Genomic DNA, 5,895 nt, shown 5'->3' on the forward strand with positions numbered 1-5,895 from the left:
ACCTTCCTCTATGTTTAAGTTAGCTATGCACTAGAACTTGAACATAATACACCAAGGCCGGTAGCCCACTGGCAATGCAATAAAAACACAAGCATATAAATTAGTAAAGGTACTTGTGAGACACAATTGACACTAGAATAAGACAAGAACTACATCTTTACTTTTTCACAAAAATGATTTAAAGAATGAGTAACTGTGGATATTCACATGACAACCCAACCTTTCCTCATATTACTTATATTCTCTATACCTTGCCCCCACGGCTCGAAGTCCATCAAATCCTTCACCTATGCTTCGTATTTGGCCACTATCTTTTATTGGCAAACACACTCCTCCATGAGGGTTTCCAACTTCTCAATAGCTTTCGAGAGACTAGCCTTGACTATTTTTAGACGGAGGTGCACATCCTTCAACGAGGGACCAAAAATGAACTACGATCCTCTAAGACCAGCCTTCCAAAATGCATGGGCCAACAGGATGACCCATTCTTCAATCTGCTCCATCTAGAAGCCGATGATAGGAAATCACTTGAAGGTCTTTAGCCATCAAGCAAATTCTGGCCACGAGAGTTCATCGTCGGGCCGGTTCATGATGTAGTCCATCATCATTGCAATAGTGTTCGGGGATGGCCCCACAACTGCTAAAGGAATGTCAGTGGATGGTAACCAACCACTTCAGATAATGACTGCAACAAAATTCTCCACTAAGCTTGACACAGAGTACTTGTCATTTCTACGAAGACCTTGGATATGGATGGGGTCTATGGTTTCATAACCCGAGGGAGAAATATTGTTCTTATTGCAGTACTTCATGAGCTCCTCCCTGACCAGAGCAAGATCTTCGTCATACCACAACCATTCAACCAGAGATACCACCCCGGATCGCACGGCTTCAACCTCAGGATGGAGCTCTGGGTCAATGGGAACTTCAGCCTCAACATTATAAGCAAGTGTGGCCTCATCCTCGAAACGAACTTTGGGCACTTGTGTTCCATGTGGTGCTGGTGTGTCCGGAAGCAAGTCATTAAACACTTCAGAACACCAATTTAAACATTTATAATTTTATTCTGATTCTCAAAGAACTACTAATGCAATAAAGTGATGAAAACGGGTCGTATCCACAAGGAAGCAGGGGAAAAATAATTACGTACTTAGATTCGGGAGAGAGAACACAAAGGAGAGTTGCAGAAGTATAAAATTAATTAATTAAAAAAATGGAATTCATTAAAATCAAATTCGAACAATACCAAGAATAACAAGTGCATAAAATTAAATAAATAACAGAAACAAATAAATCAAAGGAACAAAATAAAAATGATTGATAATCTGATCAGAGGTAGCAGTCTCCAGATCTCTCCTTTGACCCTCAAACTTCTCGAGCTAGGCCTTCCGTCTTACCTGGCCGAATTTCAGATCTGTAGAAAAGAAATAAAGTATAAATTAAATCTAATAAAAGTAAAATTTGTAGGAAGGAAAAATGAACTGGAAATTAAAGAACAGAAAGTAATTCTAAAACTAAAGAAAAAATAGTTAGGATTCAAATCCAGAGGTGGCAGTAGTGGTGTTGGCGAACTGCAAGTAGGAACCCCAACTCTTGCCTGGGCATCCTCCTCTTCCTCTACCCTTGAACTTCTCAAGTTCAGCCTTCCTTCTTAACTGGATGAATTGACCAACCCCTTCTATAGGGTTCCTAGGACCCTTTTTATAGAGAATGGTGGACACAACTGGAAATAGGGAGAAAGATGGGGAGCGGCAGCTGGGGTTTAGCAAAGTTAGGGCTGCCCTAAGGTTTCTAATGGATGGCTAAGATGGTTTTGGGGTGATCCTATGGTTGAGAATGGAAAGAGAGAGCACCCAATATTATGTAGGGCTGAGATTTGGGTGCCCAGAAATGGAAGGTGTAGATTAGAACATCTAGGGTTGAAGAGTTAAGATTAAAAGAATAGGTGGCGCCTAGATTGAATGGGTGGGATATAAGATGGAGGGAGTGGCTGAGATTTAATGGTAAGGGAGCTGAATGGTGAGGATTAGCAGAATAGGTGGTGCCCTAGGGTTTAAAAGCTACAAAGGAGAGTCCTAAAATGGATGGTGGTGATTAGAAGGAGTGGATGGTGGAGATTACACATCTGGGGCGGCTAGGGTTAGCTAAGGAGGAAAAGAATGGGTTAAAAAGGCTCCCTAGGGTTTGCTAAGGAGAGGGGAGCATGATAATACAGTAGGATGGGCGCCAACTGGGTTTAGCAGATAGGAGGCGCCCTCCTGTTCTCAGTTCTTTACAAAACACCCCCTCTCTCAGCTGGTCTTTGCACCAGCTTCCCAAAAACTGCACTTCATCCATGAAAACTTCCCAGTTTTCTACATAATTTGCACAGAGATCCTCAAAGGTCACATAATTAATTTTAACTAGGAAAATGGTACACTTCGACTACTCTATGGTCAAAAATACCCATGAATTGATGTCCTTAAGGCATCAAAATGCAAGGTTATCACACCCCCCAACTTAACCATTGCTAGTCCCTTAGCAATGCAGCCTTAAAAGTACACTTAGCATAGAAATCCTTCCCATCACAAGATCATCCCTAACAGAATTACTCAACCATCCTGGTTCTAGAAATCTCAAACTCTGTATAGATCTGTATTGGGCTTAAAGGGTAAAACTGTATTGTTTTGAATATTACAAAAACTTGGCTTAACAAATCTTATTTACCCTTTCATTTGCAAACCGTCTTGATAAGATGAGATTGATTTTAAAATCAAACAGGTATTCTTCTTATTATTTCTGACAGCAGATTTCTACCCATGAACTTATTTTTATTGTTACCTTTCACTGTTTTACGTGAATCCCGACACTTGCCTTAGGTGAAGAGACCTGGTTACCAAGTGTTAGGTAAGTGTCTTTGGCATTCCCTTTTCCATTTGACGCGAATCTCGACACTTAACCTATTTATCTTTTTTTTTTCAACACTATTTAGGGTAGTCCACTGTCTCTTAACAATTTGAAGAATTTTGTCTAATTTCACAATCTTTCTCTTCCTATCTTGATAGGGGCAAACTTGGGAGTAATTTTCAATTTCCAAACGGTTTCGACAATATTCAAACAAGACCAATTTTGACTCCTATCACTTGCTACCAATTTCTATAGAATTCAATATTCTTTTATCAGTTTTCTTAATTTTTTCTATTTGGGAATCTCTTTTAATGGAAAATTTTAAAAATTTCAGTGAAATTTTAATTCTCCATCCTTAAAGGCTTAGCTTCATAATTTTTTTTAAAAATTTTTCTCTCTCTTTCCTCACCCCTAACTTAAATGCCATTGTCCCTAATGGCATGATTAGAATGATACAAAGAAGATTTGGGCCATAGGGAACAACGAGTAGGGTTTTCTTGAGGGGTTCAAGGTCTGCAACTTGGTCTCAAATCAAGAGAAGGAAAACAAATCCTAAAAGCAAAAACACTAAAAACTACGTTGGCTTGCCTTCCAACTAGTGCTAAGTTTAACGTCTTCAACCAGACAGAACTATTCATCTCTCTTATCCAAACTCTCATACTCACTTTCATTTTCATACCAACTAGGACCAGATTAGCTAACCAAGGGGTAGATAGGTCATTTATGAGATTGTCCACACTGCCTTCATCTTCCCCTAGGTTTGGATACTTAGAGGCATTAAAAACATTCAATTGGACCATCTGCTCCCCAAATGAAATGTCCATTTCCCCCGACTTACAATTGATATTTGCATTAGCCGTTGCTAAAAATGGTCATCCTAAGATTATCGGTGTTGTGGTTCAGTTCATCGATTGGGGTCATGTCTAGGACAATAAAATCTAAGGGAAATAATAATTTTCTATCTTGACAATGACATCCTCGATGACACCTTAAGGAGTCTTGACCAACTGATCGGCGAGTTGTAAAATTACTAGGGTAGGTTTCAACTTGCCGACCCTGAACCTTTCATAAATATTGGACAGAAGCAGGTTCACACTAGCCCCTAGATCCAATAGAGCCTTATCAAAGGTGATTTTATATATTATACAACTAATAAGAGGAGCACCCGGGTCTTTCATTTTCCGGGGAAGCTGGTTCAAGAGGACCGCACTCACATCTGCTAAGAACATCACTTTTTGTGGGGCTGATCGTGGCTCCCTCTTTTGGGTGCATAGCTCTTTCAGAAACTTTGCATAAGTCGGGACATGTTGAATCGCATCGATGAGCGGTATATTAATGTATACTTGTTCGAAAAGTTCCCTGATCTCCTCATTGTAAATCTCTTTCTTTTTCCATGATGGCCCGACTGCGAGGGCGGTAGGAAAGGGGGCTACAGATTGGTTCACTTTAGTCTCTTTTTCTAAGTTTTCCCTTTCTTCTTCTTCCTCCCCCCCCCCCCAACTTATGGTTTTCTGACTTCTTTTCTTCTTCTTTACTTTCTTTCTCATACGAGTGTTCCAAAATTCTCCCACTCCTTAAAGTTGGTACAACTTTAGCATTTTCAAATTGGGGATTCTGAGGAGGTGGTTGAATTTGCTGAGAAAGACCCAGTGGCTGATTCCCAGGGTTTGCAACTGGTTAACTCGGTAGTTGCCCCACTGCCCTCCTTGCATTAGCTTCAGCTAGCTGTCCTATTTGGCTTTCTAACCTAGCAATGGACTGCTATTGATTTAGGATCAACTACTGCAAATACATAAATTGATCGTCTACTAATCGAGATTGAGAAGGTTGTGGGTAGCCCGGATATGGTTGGGCCAGTTGACACCTAGGGTACACCTACTGGAACTGGTTTTGTACTACTGGCCTCTGAAATTGTTGGACCATGGAGTTGGACGGATGTTGATGGGACTGTACATTGGGTTGATGTGTCCTCCAAGAAAAGTTAGGATGGTTTCTCCACCTAGGGTTATAAGTATTCGAATATGGATCATTATTTGGCCTTGAGAAACTTTGGGCCGCTTGAACTTGCTCTTGGATAAAAGGTGGAAACTGGGCCTCAGTAGGATAGTCATCAACTTGGTGGGCCATGCTGGCACAAATGAAACATGCTTCGGGATAAGTGGTAGGTGGGCCCAATTGCTGGTTAAGAGTGAAGAACTAGTCGAGTTTCTGGGCTAGAACGTCTACTCCATCCAACTTTCTAGAAATGGCACTCAAGTCCATTTTTGCCTCAGGCTCTATATTATTTTTGACCTCATAGAGCCCTGCCCTCTTTGAGGGTCCCACCGACCTTTCATAGGAATACAATGACGCATTATCGATAGAATTCTCACTCAAGGTTTCGAAAAGATTATAAGCTACATCCTCGCTCTTATTCATTAATGCCCCCCACATGATGCATCTACCATCTGCTTGTATTGATCTATTAGGCCTTCATAGAAGGCTTGGACAATTTGCCACTAGGACAGGCCATGGTGTGGGCATTTTCTCATTAACTCTTTCATCCTCTCGCAAGCCTCATGAATTTGTTCACCCGATGTTTAGGTGAATCCCGTGATAGCTCTCCTCATGGTATTAGTTCCGTCTATAGGATATAACTTCTTAAGGAATTCTTGTTGCATTTCTGCCCAAGTCCTAATGGGTCTCCCTATAGTCCCTAATCAATGCTTGGCCTTATCCTTGAAGCAGAAGAGGAAAAGTGTCAATCTAAGGGCATCATCATTGAAATTCTGAATCCTTACAGTTGAACATATTTCCAATAACTCATCTATGTGCTTGTATGTGTCCTCGCTTGGGTTCCCATAAAAGGATGGGAGCATCTGGATTGTACATGACTTAATTTCATACTGTAAGGTCTGAGTATTAGGTAATTGAATGTAGGATGAAGGGTTGTAATGTGTTGGAGTGAAGTATTCTTTCAACTTTCTAGGTTGGGCATCATTGATTCCGGCCATTTGATTTCAATGTTGA

General features: G+C 40.7%; 1 non-coding gene across 1 annotated transcript; it reads left to right on the forward strand.

Moving 5' to 3' along the window:
- The first annotated feature begins 5,391 nt into the window (after window positions 1-5,391).
- LOC148790804 (small nucleolar RNA R71) lies at window positions 5,392-5,498 on the forward strand. Its single transcript, XR_016078077.1, has one exon. It is a non-coding gene; the product is annotated as a small nucleolar RNA R71 (small nucleolar RNA).
- Window positions 5,499-5,895: the final 397 nt, after the last annotated feature.

This window comes from Nelumbo nucifera, chromosome 6 (assembly GCF_055504915.1).
Source record: "Nelumbo nucifera cultivar China Antique chromosome 6, China Antique-T2T, whole genome shotgun sequence".
NCBI classification, from domain to species: Eukaryota; Viridiplantae; Streptophyta; class Magnoliopsida; order Proteales; family Nelumbonaceae; genus Nelumbo; species Nelumbo nucifera.